Source organism: Equus przewalskii, chromosome 14 (genome assembly GCF_037783145.1).
Source record: "Equus przewalskii isolate Varuska chromosome 14, EquPr2, whole genome shotgun sequence".
NCBI classification, from domain to species: domain Eukaryota; kingdom Metazoa; phylum Chordata; class Mammalia; order Perissodactyla; family Equidae; genus Equus; species Equus przewalskii.
The window spans coordinates 86,181,358-86,205,860 of record NC_091844.1 but is presented as its reverse complement, the minus strand read 5'-3'; the positions used below and the strand labels follow the sequence as shown (position 1 = coordinate 86,205,860).

The 24,503-nt window shown below is 40.8% G+C and overlaps 1 long non-coding RNA gene across 1 annotated transcript in view; it reads right to left on the bottom strand.

Annotated features, from left to right (window-relative positions):
* Nucleotides 1–3,751: 3,751 nt before the first annotated feature.
* LOC139075466 (uncharacterized) overlaps nt 3,752–24,503 on the bottom strand; it is a 44,296-nt gene continuing 23,544 nt past the window's right edge. The window contains exons 2-3 of the long non-coding RNA XR_011525821.1: nt 7,590–7,718; nt 3,752–3,892 (exon numbers count right to left, since the gene is read on the bottom strand). This is a non-coding gene — a long non-coding RNA (uncharacterized lncRNA). The remainder of the gene's footprint in view (nt 3,893–7,589; nt 7,719–24,503) is intronic.

The window sequence follows — 24,503 nt, the reverse complement described above, 5'->3', positions numbered from 1 at the left end:
AAGCCTGTGGTTTCTGCAGTGGGCTATAGGATCCTCAACCTCCTGGCAGCCTTCCCTGATGCTCACAGCTTGCCTCTCCCACTGTAGCTTGGATCTTACCACCTGCCTTTTCTTTTAACTGCCTCATGGTAGGGTTCATCCCCTTGTGGGACAACCAAGATTCTGAACAAGTGTTGATGTTGTATCACACTCTCTGCATAATGTTCCTCATTCTAGAGGTGGATTTGGTTACATCTGCTATAGCTGAGTTCAATGCACACTCATCAACTCACACCACTCCCGGCAACAAGAAGGCTTGGCCCGCTGCAAGGGTGATTCATGTCTAATTCCAAATGCCAGCCTCTAAATTAAAATGGTTTTGCTGCAGTTGACCTACACCTGCCTGGCTTTGTCCAAGACTCAACATTGCAGGAACACATAAAACACACAAAATTGTGAGACATGGTTCTTCATCTCGATAGCCATTTAGTCGAATTTGGGAAGTTTCATCAATTGAACTGTGTCCCCCTTTAAATTCACATGTTAAAGTCCTGGCCCTCATACCTCAGATTGTGACCTCATTTGGAAATAAGATCATTACAGATGTAATTAGTTAAGTTAAGGTGATGTCATCAGGATGGGCCCTAATCCAAAGGATTGTGTCCTTATAAAAAGGGGAAATTTGGACAGAGACACTCACAGGGAGAATGTCATATAAATGTGGAAGCGGGGATTGGGGTGATGTTTCTACAAGCCAAGGAACGCCAAAGATTTCCAGTAAATCTCCAGCAGCTAGGAGAGAGGCCTGGAACAGATTCTCCCTCACAGCCCTCAGAGGAATTCAACTCTGCTGACACCTTGATCTTGGACTTTGAGTCTCCAGAACTATGAAAGCATGAATTCCAGTTGTTCTAAGATACGCGGTACGTGGTGTTTTGTTCCATCAGCCCTAGCAAAACAATAAAGGAAGTAAGATGTCATTCACGATTCAGGTGAAGAATCGTGGGACCCAGTGAGTAAATTGGGCAGTGTAGTCAGTTTCAAAGACGGATCTAGATTGAAATATAGAGCATCCAATTAATAGCTACTTGCTTTTCAGTAAACTATCCTTTCTCAACTTCAATATTTTCAGCCGCAAAATGTTAGTATGTAGGACCTTTCTCAAGGGTTGTTGTGAAAGGGGAGCAGACAACACACATGGAAGTATTTATTACCCACAGAATTGAAGTTTTTAAATGTCGAACAAAGTAGTAGAGAAATTAAATGCCTTAGGAGGTCAGAGAAAGCAGGAATCTCTGTATGATCAAACTGCTCTTTTGAAAATTTCTATTGGTATTAAAACAAAATTTGTAATAGTGCGGAGTTTTAAATTTTTTAAAAGGAAAATATCTTAATAAAGTAACACAGGGCCGGCCCGGTGGCGCAGTGGTTAAGTTCGCATGTTCCGCTTCTCAGTGGCCTGGGGTTCGCTGGTTCGGATCCCGGGTGCGGACATGGCACCGCTTGGCATGCCATGCTGTGGTAGGTGTCCCACATATAAAGTAGAGGAAGATGGGCACGATGTTAGCTCAGGGCCAGGTTTCCTCAGGAAAAAAAAGGAGGAGGACTGGCAGTAGTTAGCTCAGGGCTAATCTTCCTCAAAAAAAAAAAAAAAACCATTAATAAAGTAACACATACCTGTGAAGTTCTTCTGATTTTCTAAATTATCATTTAGTTTTGGTAAGGATGTCACAATTATTTTCTTTCAAATATCTGCTCGTCAACCACATTAATCACAAGCAGCATTCTGTTGAGTCCTCTGTGATTTGGAGGAGATAAGTTAGAAGCAGTAGTATGAGCTACTTGTATGCTAAAAAAAGTTGAATCCAAATTATGCAAATGATTTTGGCCCAGAGCTATTTTTTGATATTTTAAACTTTTTGTTCCCAAGGTTGCCTAGAAAATTCAACCAAGAGTTATGAACTCTTGGCAAATCTTGTCTTTGCTCTGCCTCTCTGTCTCATTCACAAGCCGTTAGAAGCCAGCCCCTCCTCACCCTGGGCCCTGCCCCTCTCTCTAGCCCAAGGCCAAACATGTTCTCCATTGTCTCCTGGTCAGCCTGGGTTGACTAGATATGACAGACTGGCTAATGCCTCTGTCTTTCACAGTATTTTTCCCCTAGGTCTGGAGTCTGTCCCTCTGCATCTTGTCTGCCTCCTAAGCTCCCACTTACTCTTCAAAGCTGTCTGTTGTCACACCCCCATGAAACTTTTCTTCTTTCATTCTTTCTCCTATATTTACTTTTCCACTCTATTATATTCTTATAATGGTCTCACTTTCCAGACTGAGCCTGCACTGAATCCAGAGCAGTGCCCCCTGTCAGACTGCACGACTTGAGGCTTGGGGCCGCAGGGTCCTCCCTGAGTCTCCAGGTTCCAGAACAATGTCTGGCACTTTGGTAGATACTAAAACCTATCTTCAGAATAAAGGAAAGAAGAGCAGAAACTCTATTAACCAGAATATTTGAAAACCTGCTAGTTTCTTGCAAAAAGAGCTGACACTTTTATCAGCTTACTGTGGGCCAGGCGCTGCTCCAGCTGCTTGAGGGATATGAACACCTCATGCTCACAATCATCATATGAGGGAGGTAGTATTTCTAGCATCTTCAGTTCACAGGCAGGGAAACTTGAGACACAGAAAGGTCAAAGACTTTGCTCAAAGTCACTCATCCAGAAAGTGGGAGGGGCAGGATTTAAACCAGAGGCTCTGTATCCAGCATTTGCGAGCTTAACCACTGTGGCATGTAGCCCCTTAGGGGTTGGGATCTGACGCAAGAAATAAGGCATACCTTAATGAGAACTAAACTAGCAAGGAACATAGATTCATCACTCTCTCCTTCTCTTGTCCCACAGCATCTTCCACCTCAACTCTTCTGCCTCCTTGGTGTGCCCCAGTCCCCAGTCCTCCCAGTAGTGGACCCAACTCCACTCCTCTGGGAAGCCTTCTGGGGTTGCACCTCTTAGTGGGAAGATGTCTTTCCTCAATGCCCACAGCCCCTTCCTGCCGCTCCTCCTTCACCTTTCACCTGGTATCACAGTGCTTGTTTAAATGGACCATTTCTTCCAGAGACTAGTTAATCCCCTGAGAGCAGAGCCTGTCTGACACAAGTTTGATTAGTATAAACTGTGGAGAGCATTTTGCCTCGCCCCTGGTAGGTGTTTGGCAAATATTTATTGAAAAGATGAGTGAATGATCACATTGTAACAAGAAGTCATTTAAAATACTTTAGGGTAAAAACAATTGCTGTGATTTAGCGTGTTTAACAAATAAACATGGTGAAAAGCCATTATAACACGGACTAATAAAACGCAGGTTAGCTTCTGTACGAGAGGGCAAATTATGTTCCGCAGACGGTAACCACATCGAACAAATCCACAAGGCAATGGGCTAAGTCTAACGCCGCTTCCGAATACCAGAACCATAAAGGTCACGCTGCATATTTGAGATGAATCCAATCAATTATACTGTCAAACAGGCCATAAGGCAAAAAAATTTACTATTCACTTTGAAATTTCCACCCATAAATAAAGCACATGGCTCTAGCCTTATTGTTGAGCTGCGTGATTTACTGGTGTGTGTGTGTAGGTTTTTAAAAATGAGGAAAGTATATGTGTGTGCCCCCTATATGTATGCATGAATTATGCATGTATGTATAAAAGAGGATTTAAAAGATACTGCCAGTGCGATGCAAAGAAACCCCCAACTCTAGAACTCTCTCAATATCTAAGCTCACCTTTCCGATCCTCTTTTTAAGAAGGACGCTGTGGCATCCTGGCTCTTCTCTGTGCACGCTGAGTCAGATGACCCGTTTGTTTTCGCAGATGCTCAGAAGAACAGCATCGCCACGTAAATGCGTCCGTCTTCAACTTCTCTCCTTTTGCAGAGAATGTGAGAAAACATAGATTGTATCTGTGTTTTTGTCAATTACTTTTTTCTTCTCACATAATGTGATACACCACCAGACCTCAGGTCCTAAACCTTAAGGGAAGGTGTAGTTATCTGGGATCCATGTGTGTTTCTTCTAATGAAGAAAACGTTTTCCCCTGATCTGTGCTGGTGCCGTCATCTGACTACCGTTCTCGCAGGCTCTGTGGTCCTTTGCCAGGAGATTACTGATATCAAAAACCAGATTTTTTTTAAAGTTTATTGGGCAACTCTAAGCACAAGCAGAGAACTCCTTTTTAGACTTCAGTCAGAGGATATCTGTACTCCAAACATTAAAAATATTCATTTGTGCAAGGGTTTCTCCCTGTGACTGGAAACATGATACCAAGTGAAAGTCAGCAGTGAGGTCTGGTGAGGCCCAGGCCAGGGACTGAGGCTCTGGCTATTGTGCTCATTGCCAAGTGCTCTGTAGACACTTAAAAATGTCCTGGAGTGGTTGAAACCATGTTATTTACCTGACATTTGGAAAGCATAATTAAAATTAAAAATAACAAATATAAACCCCAAGTGAAAGGTTTGGAAGAGGTATTTATTTATTCAAAAATCTTTGATTGACTATAGTGCTAGCCCTTTACTCGTGGCAGGATACCTCGAGTAATTTCACATTTGCAAGCAAAGACGCAGACTGTGTAACATCCTGCTGTGACATCCATGGACATGGAGTCAGCTCTTCTCAACAAATTTCTTTCCTCTCTCTGGGGCTCCCATGGGTCCTGTCTTGCTACAGCACACCCCGCTCCTTCTCTCTGAAAATCTGATCAGCACTGAATGTTATCACCATTGGTCCTGAGGTGTGAAAGTCAGTCATTTTGGCACTTTTCTTGCGAATGTATTATTCTAGTTATGCATCTTCTTCTCATTGGAGCAATGCCAGCCCTGGGCAAGAGGACCACAGACTAGGGAAGAGAAGCCATTATTTTATTGGCTAAGTTTACCTGGTGGCTGAGATACAGAGGAAGATCACAACCAGAATCAGTCAACTGTTTACTCATTTTAATGGCTGGGGAGGTGGCTACGGAAAGACCATCCCATGTCTGCCTCCCTCTCTTGTGAAGTAGCCAGAGGTCATCTGCAACGACAGGTCATCTGCGCGATGAGGCCGTAGCTTGCGGGGACCAGGTGACTTTGGAACCTCAACCGCACATAAGAGAGAGAAAGTGAGGAGAGACGGCTGAGCTCAGGAAAGGAACGGAGGGCGGACTGTGCAAGCAGCTGAGCTCAAGGGATGGTGCCTTTGTAGAGAAATCAGATGTCTCTGACCAGGAATTTGCCACCAAAGCAAAAAATAAACAAACTCACATCCAGAGTGAGTGGATCTGCTTTTCTCATAATGATGACTTCAGACATAATGACATTCCTTCCAAATCATCTATCCTGTGGAAAATTGGATGCAGATAGCTGAACTGATACGGGCCCCTTGAATAACTAGGCTGTGAGTCTCTAGTCTGAGAGCTTTGCCATTCTCCATACATCGTGCGTGGTAAAGCTGAGTGCAAGCTTTTCTCCCTGGGATTCTTTCACATGCTTTATATTTTATAGTCATCCATTTATTCAACAAACAGATAATTTACAATTATTACTAATGCATTAATAAGGGGCTCAGGAATTCTTCTTCGGGTGCTAAATTCCTTTGTACATTCCATTTTATAAGAATTTCTCCCTTTAGCCTCAGACATTAGTGCACATTTGAATCCCCCGAGAATGCTATAAAAATGCAGATCCTGGGCTCCTAGGTCTGGTGTGAGTTCTGAGACTGTGCACTTCTAATAAGCTTCTTGGAGATGGCAATGTTGGTCATCTGTGGACCTCACTTTAAGGAGCAAAGTTGATGGCCAGTGTTTCTCATAGTTGGTCAGTAAGACAATTAGCTGGGGGGCTTTTTAAAAATGCTTATTCCCCAGGCCTCATCCCCAAACATTCTGATTTAATTGCTTGGAGAGGAAACTAGATAGCTGTAATATCTGAAACCTCTTAGATGATTTGCATGGGGCCCAAGTTTGAAAAGCACTGCGCAGGACTGTCCCCCTAAATTTGTTGAAGCCCCTAGACTTCAAATTAAAGGTGAGCTAATGCACCCTGTTTATATACAGCCATTTGACCACAGGCAGAAATGAAGTGGTTGTGATACAAGAATGGAAATGGCTCTCGGCAGCATAACTTTAAAGAACTGCAGGTCACCTTCGCACGTGAAGATGCCCAGCCTCTGAGCGCTCAGCCACGCTAGCTGAGTTGTGATTATAGCCAGTTAGGCCCTGAAGAAAAAACCCTGTTACACTCTTTCCAGGTGTCTTGAGGTTATGGGATGCTCTCTTGTCCACATAATTCCTGACATGCCTGCTAAGGTCTGAGGACAGAGTCCTTTTTCTCTGGATATGACAAACCCAGATTCTCACAGGGCAGAAATAAAGCCTTTCCCTTCTATCTGCCAAAATCCATACTAAATCTTATTTGAAGGGGTAAGAGTTTACAACATTTTCCCTCTTTGCACTAGAGATCTTCTGCTGCCTTCTCCTACTAAGTCTGATAAAGATCAAAAATGGAGCTTTTGTTTTATTCATACCTAGCGAGTTTATGCTCTTTGAGTTAAAGACTCATACATTTAGAGAAATATGAACAGACAATTGTTTCCACCTTTGGAACTAGAGCATCAGTCTTTAAGTGCGCAAGGATACTGGACGAAGCAAGCTGGACAAGACTCTACCATCCTGGAACTCATAATCTAACATTCATTGGTGTTAAAGGTTAAAGAGCATTGAATGTCAATTCTTCATTCATTCAATAAGCATTTACTAAGTTCTTCTGCGGGCGACTACAATTTTCACATCTTTTTGTATCATCAGCAAAGGGGGCTTGGAGTAAAATAGGCAGAGACATATCATTATAGTTCATCAAATATTTGTTGTTATGCCTTAAAGAAAAGCTGCATGTGGATGTGAAGCTTGGCTGGAATCCTAACGTCCATGATCACACTCGTTCAATGAGAACAGCATTTTCACATCAGACTCTGATGGCTTTACACTGCCTTTGCACCCACATGTTCCCACAGTGCTCCCCACAAAGTCCAGCACAGAGCTGGGTCTGCAGCAGGTACTCTGAAAGGCTACTGATCAGTTTCACATCTCAAAGACACCAGCACTGACAGGCCCCATAAATACCATTACACTGACCAGCCCCAAAGTATAATCAATCCCAGTAGGAAAAACAAATTAAGCATCTCCAGGCTTTTTTTTCTCCCTTCCTCTTTTCTTTGGGCTTCTCTTTCTCTGTCTCTGTTGTCCTTTCTCATCCCATGTCTAATGTCTCTCTTTTTCTCCTTCTGTCTCCCTCTGGGCTGTAGATCTCCATTTCAAATAACTTTGATCTAATCTTGAATGGAAAGGCTTTTAACCTCATAGGTCACATTAAGAGAAAATCCTGACATTATTATGTAAATATGTTTTATTTTTCTCTGTCGTCTTATACTATTTTAAGCAGGGGGCACTTGCTTTAGCAACTGGTCAAAGTATATGCTGAAATCTCAGGGGTCTGGGCTTGTCTTTACTTGTATCCTCCATAAAATACAGAGAGCCTTTTGCATGCATAACAAGATTCACGAACAAGAGGAAGAAAAGGGAGCGAACACTTACAGAAGGCTGGCTTCTATATCGTGCTGGGCAGATTCACTGAAGAATTACAATTCTGAGAGGTAGGGGAGAGTCTTCTCACGGCAGCATTGTGCTAGGATTGTCATGCTTTCTTTCAATGAATCCTTTTCTCTGTGGAATGGGGAAAAGAATGCATAATTCTCCATTGTTCCATCAGAGAGATTAAAAGTCAAACTTATATCCATTTTTAGAGAAATGCTCAGCACTCAAGAGGTGAGATACAGCTGAGATACAACCACACACACATTGGGAAGCTGTAACATGACAGTCAACATGGAAACTGTCACCTTATTATTTATACTGTGATTAAAAAGGTGGATAATATCAGAATTCTTGAAATTGAAGGTATATAATATAAAATAATAATATACTACTATTCTATTAATAATAATCACTAAAACTAAAGGTGGAAAAATCCAAAAATAATGGGAAATGCAATTATTTTCATGACAATACACTAATAAAATTTAAGTTTTACAGTTTTCATTTGGTTTTTCTTTAACAGAAAGCAAGATTTTGGATAGCCTTTTGAAATAATCTATATCTTTCTAGAATTTTCTGATTTTCCCCAAGCTTTGGCAGTTAACATGCCACTACTTAATTCAATATAGTGTTTTTGGACAATTGTGCTTAGCATGTCTAACACTAAATTCATACTTACAAAAGCTCTCTTTTCATGCTCACAGATCATTAATGTACATAATATTTAATTCAACTGTATGATTATGATAATAATGACAATAAATACAATGGACTCTTGATAGACACACACTTCAAATGGAAAGTGTATATATGTATGAGTCCAGTGAACAACAGTGTACTGGCCACCGATGCTCAGTGGAGCAAGGCCATGGGCCAGGATGCTTATACTGAGAATGGGGAGCAGCAGTTTCCTAAGAGGACGGGATCTCTAACTGACATGTCCAAAGTGAGAGAGGGCCTATTTAATCTCAACGATAAGAAAACAAACAATCTGATTAAAAATGGGCCAAAAACTTTAAACTTTAACAGACATTTCACTGAAGAAGATATACACATGGCAAATAATCATATGAAAGATACTACACGTCATATGTCATCAGGGAAACGCAAATTATAACCACAATGAGATACCACCACACACCTATGAGAATGGCCAAAATCCAGAACACTGACAACACCGAATGCTGGAATGCTGGCAAGGATGCGGAGCAGAAAGAACCCTCATTCATTGCTGGTGGGAATGCAAAATGGTACAGCCCCTTTAGAAGACAGTTTGGCGATATTTTACAAAACTACTCATACATACTCTTACCATATCATCAAGAAATTGTGCTTCTTGGTATTTACCCAAAGGAGCTGAAAATTCATATCCACATAAAACCCTCAAATGGATGTTTACGGCAGCTTTATTCATAACTGAGAAAACTTAGAAAGTACCAAGATGTCCTTCAGTGGGTGAATGGATAATAAACTGTGGTCCAGCCACACGATGGAATACTACTCAGGGCTAAAAAAGAAATGAGCTGTCCAGCCATGGAAAGACATGAAGAAACCTTAAAAGCATTTTACTAAGTGAAAGAAGCCAATCTGAAAAGACCAAATACTGTATAATTCCAAGTTTATGACATTCTGGAAAAGACAAAATATGAAGACAATAATAAGATCAATGATTGCCAGAAGTTAGAAGGATAAATATAGATAGGCAAAGCACAGAGGACTTTTAGGGCAATGGAAATACTCTGTATGATACCCTAATGATGGATAAATGTCATTATACATTTGTCCAAACCCAGAGAATATACAACGCCAAGAGTGAACCCTAATGTAAACTCTAGACTTTGGATGTTCACGATGTGTCAATGTAGGTTCATGATTGTAACAAATGGCCCACCCCGGTGGGGATGTTGATAACGGGGCAGGCTGTGCGTGTGTGAAGGCAGGAAGCACAGGGGGGAACCTCTGCACTTTCCCTTCAATTGTGCTGTAAATCTAAAACTGCTCTACAAAAGTAAAGTCTTAATAAACAACAAAAACAACAACATTGCTTTGCATACAAAGAAAGCTGAAAGAAAATACCAAAAATTCAAAGAATAGTGGAATTATGAAGAAAAAAAAGTGAGAGAGGTATATTAAACTTTACGGAACATTTTTCTAATTCTCCTATGTAAGTCAAGTTCTATGAACTCCAGAAATTAGAAAGTGTATTGTTCACCCTCACTGACTGTGATGCAATAAAATAAATATAAATACAACAAAATTTTTAAAATGACTGTAAACATTTAGCAATTAAAAAAGCAAACTACAACATAAAAGAAACCATAAATTTACTGACCAAAGCAATTAGGAAAAATGAAAACAGACGGTATCTGCAAAATTAAAGTAAAATAACTGAAAAGTTGTTGGCTAAATAAGATAACTGAATAACATAGCTGTTTGCAAAACACGTGTTTAAAAATCAGATACTGAGTAACTGGACATCCACAGGCAAAAAATGAACCTTGACCTACAGCTCATGTCTTATAATGAGTCAGTTCAACTCAGGTCTCGATGGTGAGTGAGCTTAATGGAATAAAATTTACATTACATGACATTAAAATTTACTTTACATAAAAATGTAGGAGAAAACCTTCAGAATTTGCCAAATTCTTAATTATGTAAAGAATTCTTAGACTTATGACCAAGAACACAATCCAAAAAAAGGATAATTTGATGCATTGAACCTCATTAAAATAAAAAAATTTTGCTGTGTGAAAAACTATGAGAAGATGGAAAGACAAGCTTCAGACTGGGAACAAATATTTGCAGAACCTCAGATCTGAAAAAGAACTCACAACTAGAATATATATTAAAAAATTCTTTAAAGCTCAACAACAGTGTGGCATGTCAAGATGGAAAACTCTGATAACGCCCGACGTTGGCAGGGCTGTAGAGTAGCAGAAACTTTAAAACTCCTGTAAAAATTTTATTGGTACAAACATTCTTCAAGACAATTTGGAAATACATTAAGATGCCTTAAAAATGCATTCATCAATTTCCCTTGGGAGAATGTGTCTTAAAAAATTAATCGGACAAGTGTAAAACAACACCTGTAAATGGAAATTCATTATGATATTACATTTGAAATAGCAATATAGAAATAAATTGACTGCCTGATAGAAATCATTGGTCAAAATCATTTATTCTCACGCATGCTTATAATGTTATATCATGCAATAATTAAAAACGAAACACTGTCTTGAACAAATTTTATAACGCATGTCTTTGATTTATTTAATGATAATGTATTAACTATATAACAACCTTAAGATTCAGCAAGACATATAAAGAATGATTCTGTCTTTGTGATAAAATGCATGCACACATCTGTTCATATGTGTGCAAATGTGCATATGTGCATAAGTTAAAAGACTGGAAAGAAAAAAGCAACAATTGATTAGTAATGGTGATTTCTGAGCAAGAAAATTTTGGAGTTTTAAGTCTTTTTTCTTTTTGAGGAAGATTAGCCCTGAGCTAACATTTGCCACCAGCCCTCCTCTTTTTGCTGAGGAAGAATGGCCCTGAGCTAGCATCCATGCTCATCTTCCTCTACTTTATATGTGGGATGCCTGCCACAGCATGGCTTCCAAGCAGTACGTACGTCCACACTCCGGATCTAAACCAGCAGACACTGCGCAGCCTAAGTGGAACGTGAGAACTTAACTTCTACACCACAAGGCCGGCCCCTGGAGTTTTAGCTTTTTATTCACACTTTTCTTTACAACATTTTCTACAATAAAGTCATGTTGTTTTTAGAATCAGAGAAAAATAGCAAAGTAGTATATGTTTTTAAAGGATTCCATATTTATTATATAAAATTCAGAAATCCCTTAAAATGCAGTCCAAGAGAGGGCGATTAGCATTTCACCAACACCCAGCGGTGACTGCCGACATGATTCCATGGTTTTCCTCCGACTCTTCTGCAGCACACAGGTCTTTACGCAGGCGTGATCAGGCTGCTCCCATGGCAGTGTTCCCTTGTTTCACTCACCACCCAGACCTGAGCGTTTCCCCAGCATTTGTACTGTGCAGAGTGGCCAGCATCACTAACCACCAAACCAGGGATCTAAGTCATAACCATCAATCTTCACCAGTACGAGCATCCGGAGCCCTCTCCCTTTACAGGCATGGATCCCTGCAAACCTCAAACTTAAAACAGAGCCCCGCGCATGGCAGCATTTTCACACTAACTGTAGAAAAAGGTCTCTCCTGAACTCTGTATGCGCGTATTGTGCATTTGCACGTATTACAGTGGTGAGTGTCCAAGAGTATTTTTGCTCAGGGTTTATCTTCAAAGGGTTAATGGGGCTCACCCGAGGGAGGGCAGCAAGCCTGCTCCTCAAGGGGACCCTGCAAGGTCAGGCCTGACAGACGTCACGTGTGGCCCTGGTATGACCCATGGCCTGAGCGTTGGGCCGGGTTTTCAGCTTTTATTGGTTCTGTACAGTTGGGTTTCAGGAAATGTCCCTTTTCATCTTGTTACAACTGTTCTCCTGTTTCAAATCAGCTCTGAAAGCAGAAGCTGCTCTTCCTGCCTCTGCAGATGCAAGAAGCCCGCAGGTTAGAGAGGGGCCAGCCATCCAGGCCGTCTCACCACGGGAGCACACCCTGGGAGTTCTAGAAAACTCCCAGTAGAGAAAGAGAGTGTTTCAATGGCGGAGCAAGAATCCTACAAGCAGAAAGGCAAGCACACCAGCTGTGCATGTCTTCTTTTGTTTGAAAGCAGGGTCTACATTAGGAATGTTTTTATGTTAACAGGCTTGAAAGTTAACTTTCCTTTAAAATTTCCTCCAAAGACCCCTACCCTTGCGAATGACCTGAGAAAAGGAGATATTAGTCGGAAACCCCGGCAGGAACAGAGGAGATGAAAAAACGAACAAACACTGAGCTGGGGACAGTGCATCTGAATCCAGCCTGCGCAGGGCCAGCATTTCACCCCGGCCTTGAGGCACTTCTCTCGGCTTCAGTTTCTCACTGGGTAAAATAAGTTCTAAAGTCTGTTACTGCAAAGGTAGCCACAGTGAGGACTGCCAGTGACATATGTAGCTGCCAGAGCATGCTGATCTTTCTCAAGTCAGTTAAGTGAAGGCTAGTGTGGAGAACATCTGGTTTGAGAATGCTTATTCCCCTAACACAGAGGCTGGGAACGCATTTTTGAGGAAGGAAGAGGGAGAAAGTTTGGCTGAACTTGGAGGCTGGGAGGCCCTCTGGCCACCTTCGGCCTGAAGGCAGCTGGCCGCAGACGGGAAGGAGGCGGACCTCACCTCACTCCTTTCTTCTGCCCCTGCCATGATCTACGTAGACAATTTCAATACCATAGAGCACTCTTTCAAACTCCACCTCACCACAGTAAACTTGCTTCCGGAATCCAAGGTGCCTTCTGGAAGTTCCCCCACGTCTGTGCCTCCTAGAAGTCCCTGACTCAGGTGAGAAGACCCTCTTTACTTTGTGACACGCTGGAGATGTGGAACACACTTGGCTGCTTTCAAGCCCCGCTCGGACGTGCAGATCTTTGAAGGATCTCTTCGTGTCCCTGCCTAGCCCGGACGTCTGGGGGGGGTCTCTGGCATGAGTCTTATATGAAAGCCGCTTCCCACCACGAGCGCCCTGGTGCATCTAAAGGCAGACAGGTTTAAGAGACACCGCCTGGACTTTAATGTAGCCACTGCCTCACAGGGCGTGGACATGCTACAGGGCTCCACCAAGAACCGACCTGCAAAACCTCCGAGTTCAGCTGAGACCATTCCCCTTTGCACTGCCAGGGAGCCAAGCGCCTCTGCCAAATCTCCACCTCCACATGCACATATTCACACACCCAGATGTGCCAACGTTCTTTCGTCCAGTTATATAACCTCACTGAACCTCAGTTTCTTCATCTATAAAATGGGGACAAGAATCAGAACCCTGAGGGTTTATACAGGGGGTAAAGATAACGGATATATAAAGGTGTTGTCTCACAACTGACTATTGATAGGTAAATATCTATTAAACTCTACTATGTGCTAAGCATTGTTCTATGCATTGGAGATAATGGAGGAAAGAAAACAAAGTCTTTGTTATCATAAGGTTTATGTTTTAATGATAGAAGGCAGACAAGTGAGTAAGTAAAAACTTTAGGTCTTGGGTGACGACCAGTGCTAAGAAAAGAACTAGTCATGACGCCTCCATCTGGTGGGGGCAGGCAGACAACTCAGTTGGCTCCATCATGGGATCCCCAAAGCAGAGTGATAACTCCTGGACACTCTTCAGATAAAATCCTCCAAAAGGATTCTTCTCTCAGAATTTATTCCAAAGACCTTACGGCAACCAAACGTTCCTATTCTCAACTCACCAGAGGCTCTTCCCGTCATTCTCCAAATGGACATAACCTCTGTCTCTAAATCCATGTGGTACCTTATCTATACCTCACCTCTGTCACTTTTAGTGTGTACCTTCGTAATACTACAAAATATGCTTGTATATTTTCTCCCCTTCTATATAAATGTATAACTTTGTGCTGCTTCTCTCTGCTTCGTGAGAGAACATGACATTTTTTTGTTGTTGTTTTCTTCTATTTGGCATCCCAGAAACTGCATTAGCACATGATTTTTCAAATAATAGGTGCTCAATTAAAGCATGTTAAATATAAATGAACAAAAGCAAGACAGAAATCCATAATTCAAAGATGTTTTGTTGTAACTTGGAATCCTTGCGTCACAGGGCTGCTTTTTGTAACATTTTCCCATTTTAGCCAGAGCTCCTCATGTCTTTTGAAACTTATGACACACGGAGAAGCTGAATTATGTTGCTTGGATATTGGCTTCTCTAGCAGAAAAAATGCAGAGGACAACTGGGATTTGTCTCACTTGAACCATTACAATTCCAGCTAAGGTAATGGGAGAAGAACGAGGCAGCAGTAGCAGAAATGTGTTTTGATATTTATTTAATTTCAGCACAGCATATTTACACTAATTAGAGCTGTGCCTTGCAGGCAGATGTTCAAATCAGCTGGGAACACAGGAGGCAAACACAAGATTCCTGGAGTTCCACGTGGTTTCAGCGAGAGAGGCAGCGTCCTCGGCGTGGGTGAGTTTTGTGTGCAGGGCGGGAGGCCCCCCTGAGCATCACTCCTGCATTTCAGGATGGATTCTAAGCGCTCGCTCCTGGCATTCCTTGGACTCCAGGTTTACCACCATTGTCTTTATTTTAGTGTCAATCTAAAGCCTGTCCTGCAAGCTGACTGTACCCTGGGTCCACCCAGTCTCATTGCTCAGCCCCAGACTCTCCTCTCCTCTTGACTCTCTCGACTCTCTGTCTTCATGAAAGTAGCACCAGAGTCAGTGTCGTCTGAAAGAATGGGGTCAAGGCTATGTGAAAATCAAGGCTCTCTTCCTTTCCAAACTGTGAGCTTGGTGGAGTTCTTTTATATTTCCTGCTAATCTCAGTTTACTCATCTGTAAAAGGGGGATAGTTGATCTTAATACAAGGTTTTGTGCAGATTGAATGAAACAATGTACACAGTTTCTAGCATAAAGTACACAATGTGTGTGACATCTGGTTCTTAGCCATGACCCTCCCAGGTAACATACCCCCAGCTGGAAACTACCAGAATCCAAAGTCTGTTCCATTACTCTCAGTAGCCTTCTGCCTACTCTTGAAAAGATCTGACATATGTAGAGGTTATGGTGCCTTATAATCTCTCTCTCAGAACCAAGGTGCTGAATCCTCAGTCCTTGTGAAATGGTCTTTGTGAGTCTTTACTTCTTAGCTACTCCTTTCTCTGGATTTCTTTCTTTTTTTTGAAGCTTCTTTGTTTGATGCCTTCTCTTTGGCTATTTTTTCAGATCTGTTTCCTATCTAAGAAGTTGGGGTTTCATTGTATTTGGAGGGTCTTCTCCCCTAAGAAACTCAGTACAAACTAATGAGAGGGTGTAACCATCAAAGACAAATTCATACTGGTCCTATTGTAACAGTAATAAAACATCAAAGTTATCTTGCAGGGGCAATGAGCAAAAACTGCAAGTCATGTGTCTGGAGCATGCTCAGAAGATGGAAACCTTATCCTCAATGATCTCGAGCCACCTAGGAACCAAAAGTTCCCTAACTATGGAATTTGATATGAAAAGAAAGTGGCATGGGGAACCTAATAAGAAGTGAAGGATCCCTTGATTTGTAGCACACTGGGCTTATAAGACTGTTACACTCCCACCATCCAATCAGATTCATCCAAGTTAGCATTTTGCATAACCACTCCCACTCCCGGCTCCTTAAAAGTCTGTCCCTTCTTAGCTCAGGGAGACAGGTTTCAAGTTTGCTTCCTGTCTGCTTGCTGGTTGGCCATGCAATAAAGCTCTGTCTTCTCTCAAAAGTTGATACTGTTTTACTGGTAATTAGGGCCCCAGGAGAAAGGCCATCATTAGACTCTTTAGGCCAAAGAAACCTTCACAGTTTAGGCAGAGTCCAGCCTTGGTCCCCAGGACCAGGCCCCCTCAGGAATGTTATTTCATTATACACACAACTAACAAATTATTTATTTACACCACTGATTTTTCTCTCTTCTTTCTGATTCCAGTAACTGCTTCTAAGAACCACATATTGTAGGTTTATACTTAACGTCTCATAAGATGTAAACTTTTACAGATTCTGTCAAAGGGGAAAGAAAATGAGTATCTGTTGGCCACTTGTGTATCCCAGGCCCTGAGATAAATACTATACGTATTTTAAGATTAATTTATCTTTGTAAAGTCTTCTAGTAAAATTATTATGCTCACTTTTCTCCTAAAGAAAAAAATTTCAGAAAGGTTAAGCAACTTATCCAGAATTCAGTAGAAACACTGAGATTCAAACTCAATTTTCTTGATTAAAATACATGCTGTTTCATCATTTCTTGTGTTTTTAACGTCATTATTATATTAAAAACTTTTTATGATAGTGTAACTAGATTTCAATTTCAGGATTTAATTTCTTTAAATTATTTACTTTTTATGGAAAGAGTAGTAGAAACTTAGATATATTTTTTAAGTTGAAACGATTAAAAAATAACGTGCAAAACTTTCCAAGGTGAAATTTTTGTAATGATCATGAGACACTAAAGATGGTGCTAAAAAGTTTTCATTTTTTTTGTGTCAAATAGGCGCAGGTTCAAATCCTGGTTAGGCAAGTTATTTAACCTTTTATATCCTCAAATTCTTCATCTGCATATGGGGTAATGATAGATATTGTCTTGCCCGGGCTTTCCTGGAAAGCAGAACTGAGACAAGGCTTGGTTCCAGATGGTTGATTTTGAGGCGTGATTTCAGGGAAAAGGAATGAAGCAGTGGGGAGAGTGAGAGCATTTCTGGATGGTTCCCTCCCCCATCAGTCAGTGTTGCTCTGTGTGCTGTTAACTCCTTCACACTTCCAGGCTGTGCACCCACAGTTATGGGCATCTCCCCTCAGAGAGCTCAGGAAGCAAGAGATAGTGGTGCAGCGGAGACAGAGTGCTGTCAGGTCACCCCTGTGCAGAGGTGGTTACTGCAGCGATGGCTAGGTGAAGAGTGGAGCCCGGAGACCCGGGTGGGTCTCCAATGATGTGCCATACGTCCTGCTCCTTTGCTTCTGCCCTGCATTAAATGCAGTCTGACAGAGAGCCTTCAAAGAGGTGCCAAGTTGCTTTACAAAAGACAGCATAGAGGGTTAATACGACAAGCCACAGTCCCTGTTCCTGTAGCTGCAATTGACATATGTCATCTCTGGTAAGGATGACTCACTTCCTCTGTAGGATGAATGAACTCTGATGAAGTCAACCTCCCACCAAGTGGCTTCCTGGTATTTACGGGTATCAAATCATGTGAAGGATTCAGAATTGGTCATTGCAGTAGACAGATTGGGCTTACAGCACTGACAATAGCTACATCAGCCTTGGTGAGAGGGAGTCTGTACTACTGGATCCTCACAAAGGCTCCGTCTTTGCTACCATGACCTCCATTTATGGAGCCTTTGGAGACGCCCTGGGCTGGCCAAAGTAAGAAATGATGAGTTATAAATGCTGGTTGTTAAATGACTGCTCTATAGTCACTTTGTAGACATTATTATTAATGTAATAACTATTACATTATTAATGTCATAATGCAAAGCACAAACATTTTGCACGTTTTTTACTCATTCCCATAGATCCATCCACTTCTTTCAATTTCCTTGTCTTCCTGTCCTTTGATCAACTATCCAAGCCATTATTCATTGGCCAGGAGTCCGTGTGCATCTGGGCCTCATGCTTCTCTTCCTCTATTTCAAGTGACAAAGCAAGACACTCTTCGAAGCACTGCCCATAGAGAAGAATTTCCTTCACCACTGTTTTCAAGTCCAGTGTAAGTGGGGTTATTTTATGACAACAGTCAATTTTCAGACAATTCATCTATAAACTGGACCCAATTTTTTCTTTCTCTGCAATAGGTTGAGGGAGAGGCATCTGTTCAAGAAAGGTGACATGACAGGCGCAATGGATGTAGTTAGACATCCTGTCCATGTAAGTTACACATGTCCTCTGCACAGGCTCAGTCCTTGATGTACCCCTTCCATCATATGATGGACTAATGTTCTGTGGGCATAGCAGATCCAGTAATATCCATCTCACGTAGAACAGTTATGGTCAAGTTAGCATAAGGTCATTAATAGAGTGTAACATAGCCCTCCATCTGGACAGTCCTTCCTTGCATTGTGTCCTCGGTGGCTGCTACTTATGATTCAGATCTCAGTCTGAATATCTTCTAGTCAGAGAGGCATTCCCTGACCACACCATGCAATGCAGACAATGTTCAACACTGATCTTCCGGTCACTCTCAAATATGACCCTGTTTTGCTGTCTTCACCTTCACTTTCTGAAATAAATGTGCTTACTTATTTGTCTCCTGTCTATCTCCTTCACCTAAATTTAACCTCTGTAACATCAGAGGTGTTATTTGTTTTACTCATATCATATTCACTTCATCTAGAACTGTGTTTGGACAGATTGTAGATGCTCAAAATGTTTTTGAATGAGTAAATAAATATTTTGGTAAATATTTTGCAATATCTAATACTTGAAATCATAATGCTTCATAGTGTGATATGTGCATGTATATGCATTGTGTATGTCTATACAGATATATATGTTGTATATTCACTGTAGAAAAGTCTATTTCATTCTTATCAACAAGGAGTTGAACAGGTAATTTTTAAAAAGATACCACTGTCAAAGAATGAGATTCTCCTTTTAAAATCTGAAACAAAAACAGAGCTGAATTTATTGCTTCCTTAAGTAAAGGAGAATTCTACTGGACAGGCTTAGTCTTTCTTATGTAGTATTTTGGGGAAAGGTTTTGTTTGAACTGCGTTGGTTACAGAGGCAACGGCATGTTGACATCAGTTTTAGAAAGGTGATTTTGCTTAAAGAAGTGGGAATAGGTTGACTCCAGCATTAGCAGCCTATTTGGTGTTGGTTACAGAGGAGAGGGTGGGTTGACATCACTGGGCTGAGCCAGCCTCCACTAGCTGACTTTCAAACTGTTAGGCTTCCACTAATTGATTGGCTTTCACAGGTGACTTTACTGTAGCAAGTTGCTACTGAATGATTAGGCTTAAAAGCAATTCTGACATTGCTTGTTATGATGCTCTAGAACTTTTCCTGGTTATTAAGACCAGTTTAAAACCAGGTCTGATAGTTATCAGTTATCATGCCTATAGAACAATTCTAAGAAACTAAAGATTTCTTTTTTTTAATTCACCATGTCCCCTTTTGATCATTCTCAGAAAAACTGCAGAAGAGACCATCAACCACGAAGAAATGTCCCGATCTTCACCCCTGTTGTTGAATCTCTATATAGATGAGGTTTGATCTGCAGAGGTCTAATTTGCAGTTCAAGTGTGGATCAGAAAAACATCATCCTCGAGTTGTTGAGTCATATGTTAAATTATCTGTTGGGATGGTGGTTGAATAGAAGAATTTAAGACTCTGAACAAAAGACATTGAGCAAAATGTTTCCTAGAACTGCAAAGCTTGATTCTAAAATGTATAAAGAAAAACAAGATTAAGAATAGCCAAGGCTTTCTGGAAGAAAACCTAGATGGAGAAAATTGCCTTACCAGGTAAAGACATATTGAAAAGCTATAACAATGAAAACAGTGTAGATAGTAAAAGAACAGTGAAGATAGTATAGAACAGTAAAAACAAACAAACAAACAAAGAACCCAGAATCAAATCCAAGAACTTAAGGAAATGTGCTGCCAGACCAAGCTCAGACTGAAGAATGATGAGGATGGGCAGGTCATTCAAGGAGCGGCGCTGGGACCATTGATAATCAAATAAAAATTTAGTGGTCTCCCTCTCCCATAACATACACAGAAGTGAATTCCACATGGCCTAAAGGCTTAAAGTGAAGGACAAACTTTTAAAAAAATTAGGAAAAAACGCAGAAAAATATCTCTGTAAGCTTGGAGAGAGGACCTCCTATAAACCATCACGCTAAAGAACAATCTGTAAAGAAACTGTTTACAATTGATTACATTAAAATTAAAACTAATTGTTTTAATCCCAAAATGACTTAAAGTTTAGAAAGTGAAACTTCAACCTCAGAAAAAGTACCTGTGACACACGCAAATGACAAGTGATTAGTTTCCAAAAGAAATAAAGAATGCTTACTGGTCAATTAAAAAACACAAAGAGCCCAATAGAAAAATGATCCAAATGGCAGTCAATAGACAGTCCACAGGAAAAGGAGACCAAATAGTTCAACCTCCTTCATAAGCACGAACATGCATATTGCAATTAAAGGCATAGAGAGGTTAGTTCAGACACAGTATAAATAGAGATTAAAATCATCAGTTTAATTATTTCTGCAAAAGTAATACCACACCAATTATTTTCCAGTGCAAAGAAAAATCCATAACTATACATTCAAAGGGTCTATTTTCATCCCAACACAATGATCAGTTTTAACACTGCTAATCGTGGTTCAATCACATATCTTGTCCTCTGACCCCCGTAATATGACATACACCTATGATGACTTCTAGCCAAGAGAATGCTAAACTGGAATCCATTCAGCGTTCATGTAACTTTAATTTACAGAGACTAGAGAACAGGCAAAATGGCACCATGAGGAAGCAACTATATAAATCTACAAAGTCGGATATCTTGCAGATACCTTATACAAGTCAATGTCCTAAAAAAGAGACTGCACAAGAGTAAAAGAGTTATGGACATCAACTGAAATGTTACATAGTCCTGGATTGGAAAAAAGTTTGAACAAGTCAGCTGTAATGTGCATATGGGCCTATTAGAGGATTTGGATAAGATCAAGGAATTAAAAAAGATGTAAATATGTCAAAATCAAAAGTTCAAGATTGTTCATTTAAAAAGCAGGTTACAAAACAGCACATAGATTATCTTATTTGGGTTAAAAGAGCTGGACATACAGGCACCAAAATATTAATGGTGTTACTCTGGACGGTGGGAATGTGATAGTCTTAATATTATTAGTGATTTTCACTGTTGTCTAATGTATAATACCTATGTAATAATAAAAAGGTATTTGAAAAACACCACAAGATGCCATTTAACACCCATCACACTGGTAAAAATTTTGAAGTTTGATGAAATCAAGTGTTATCAATTATACAGAAAAATATACACTCCTAAATATAAACCTGGAGAAACGCTTGTCTGCATACTTCCGGGCATATGCGTTGGAATTTTTATGTTCTGTAAAAGAATTAGGGACCACCTAAGGTCATCAAATATTAATTAGATTAATGTATTGTGGGATACTTACATAATTTTACTATAAAATAGTTTAAAAAAGAATCAATTACAGCTATACAAGTAAACATAGATGATTAAAATGTCAATACTGAGAGAAGAATGCCTGTCAGTGAAGATCACATACAGTCTGATTTTATTTATAAAGATTTAAAACAGGGATTGTTTCATTTATATGCATTCAAAACAGAGATACATACATATACATACGATATGTACATACTAAAGAAATAATAAAAATAGAGGTTATTAGTTACTTCTGGTGCAGGGAAAGTAAGATACAATTGGGAAGAGGTGTACTGGGGGCTTCAGAGATAAATGTAATATTCTGAATACTCTAAATGCGAGTTTTGGATACAGAAAATTGGTTTTATTATTATTATTGTTCATATGTGTACACATACACAGGCACACAGTATATGTGCATACATTTATATATATTTACCCTTTTATGTATGATATATTCACAGTAAAATTGAAATTACTAATGAAGACGTTGATGACTCTACTCATAGGTCAATGTCGACTTGACCCACAAGGTCAAGATTTATTCTAGCGGCAGCAAAGCTCAGTTGGCACTGGGAGCGCTCTGGACCTTCAGTTTTGCACTTGGGATGAAAGTGCGCAAGTATCGCTTGGCGGTCTCTCCCGAGAGACTGGAATTTATCTGGGAGCCACAGAGTTGATCTTGTGCAGAAGCTGCACATCCCATCACAACTGGTCTCCATACGCCATTAGGATCTTTTCTTATAAATATCTGCATATTTGATCAGATTCAACGGCACACCAAGCCAACACCCTTCTTGTTTGGATGTAATTGTCTATACATATTCAAAACACAAAACAAACATGTTAAAAGCGCATTCCTACATACATACACAACATCTTTAGTGTTTGGGCCCCAGCTAGCCTCTGCTATTCCAGAAATAAGAAAGAAGTGAGCCTGGACGAAGCAGAGGTGTGTGTTACGAATGCCAGGTTATTTGATACGGCGGGCTGTGGCACGATTGTGAAGAGTCCTAACAAACAGGTTAAGCCCCGTGGGGATTTGTGAGGACACCCTTGCCTCTGTGCAGGAGGTCAGGGGTAAAGACATTGGAGTTGAATCCTGCAGGCCTGGCAGGAAGGGCGAGAGGATGTGAGACAAGGAAAGCCACATTGGGACAATCACAGGACCGCTACTGACTTGGTTGGGTAACAAGAGCGGTAGCACATTACTCTCTTCGATTTTTTCTTCGGGAGTTAAAAGTGATTAAAAGAGAGGGGCCCTTTTCATTCCAGCTTCCTCCTTACCCTCAGAACGATCTGGCTTTCTGACATGCACTGCAGAGTGGAGAGAAAAACATCCTCGCCAGGTCCAGCAGCAAAGAGTGGACTTGGCCTCATTTTTCCTCATTAAATGGCACTTCAAACGGTCATCCTGCTTCCTTCTTTTAAAATCTCATTAAACATTTCTTAAAGCAATTAAAACTAAGTCTCTGCTAAAAAGAGGCTTCCTTTTCTTTTAACATCAACCTGGCCCAAACATAGAATCATTTTCAGCGACCTTGCTGGTGTTTATGATATTCTTGGAGACAGGCCTAAAACAATGGTGCTTCTTGGCTGCGTCTGAACAGAGAGTTCGCGAGCACCTTTCCAGCCACTGCAGAGGGCCACGGTTGTTCTTCTCGCTGCCGGAGCTGCACACTCAGCATGATGTCTAGAAATTAAAATGTAGCCTTCTCTCCCTCTTATTCATTCCAGAAGCATTAGTATTAATTTTTATTGATTTTCAAAAATACATAGTAAGGGAAATGCAATTTCAAAGAGCTTTAACTGTGGGAAAGCTTTTACTGGGTCATAACCTCGTTAATTTATGTTCAATTCTAATTCTTCCTTACTTAACACAGCCTTCCACTGGTGACCCAAGATTTTAGCCTGTCTTTATGGCCTGCATGTAAGTTACTCCCCATGAGTAAACCGATACACTAGGAAGGAAGGCACTGTTAACCCTTCAGGCTACTGAGGAGTTCTAGTCATTTTCTCATACAAATCCTAAGGAAGTGAAAGACTGCTTGAGTGCAAACAAGTCTCCATTCTCCTGCATGCCAGTGTCGGCAGCCCAGAGATGTTGCATTAATGTCAATTTCCGGAGATAATCATTCACCCACTGGGCAACAATAACTAACACCATTTTTTTTTGTTAGGGTGCAGTTTACTGTTTCTTTTCCAACTTAAATTCTCTATGCCTTTTGCTGCTTTTTAATCTAGAAGGCCTTCTTAGAGACTCTAACTGCAAATGTGTCTGGAGCACCTTCTCAGGGCTCAGGACCAGGGAGACCAGACAGGTTACAGAGTTCTTGCCCTAAAGTAGCTTGCAGCCTTCCGGGGACTATAAATAAATGATGTGACTCAGTGTAAAAAGGATGCAGTGGAGCACTATGAGCTTAGGAGAGCGGCCAGAACAAAGAGGGAAGACTTCCTGAAAGAGGAGGCGCACAAGCTGAGTTTTTAAGTGTAAGTAAAAGTTTAGTGAAAGAGAGTGGGATAGAGCACATGGTCAAAGTGAACATCAGGCACAAAGCAACTGCACAATGCATTTGGCTAGGGAGAGAGGGAGTGCATGTGCGTGTGTGTGTGTGTGTGTGTGTGTGTGTGTATGTTGAGGGAGGGTTTTAAGGAGAGTGGTAGGAAAGGAAGCTAGAGAGATGGACGTGATCTGACAGTCCCCCTTTATTCCACCGCTTAGCAAACATTTTCATCTGAGGATCCAGGCTAAAAGGCATAACTCGGCTTCTTTATCAATATTTTATCCTTTAACGGGAAGTCCAGAGGAAGAAGGCGACCCTAGGAAATAATGAACATTAACACTGAAGTTCCAGATGCGAAATTTCAAATGCAAAAATAAAAACTGAGCAAGATGTTAATATTTAGCTTTTTGTTTGTTTTCTTTGTTTTGTGAGACAAAGGCCTGACCATCTTGTCGATTTCAGAAATTTTCTTTCTGCTATCTGCCAAATTTTAAGGATGATTTCCAACATACACACCAATACTCAGGAAAATTTGAGAGAGAGAAGAGACATTTAACTTATCTACTAGAAGCATAAGTCCTGGAGGTGTACCATACAGCATGGCGACTGGAGTTA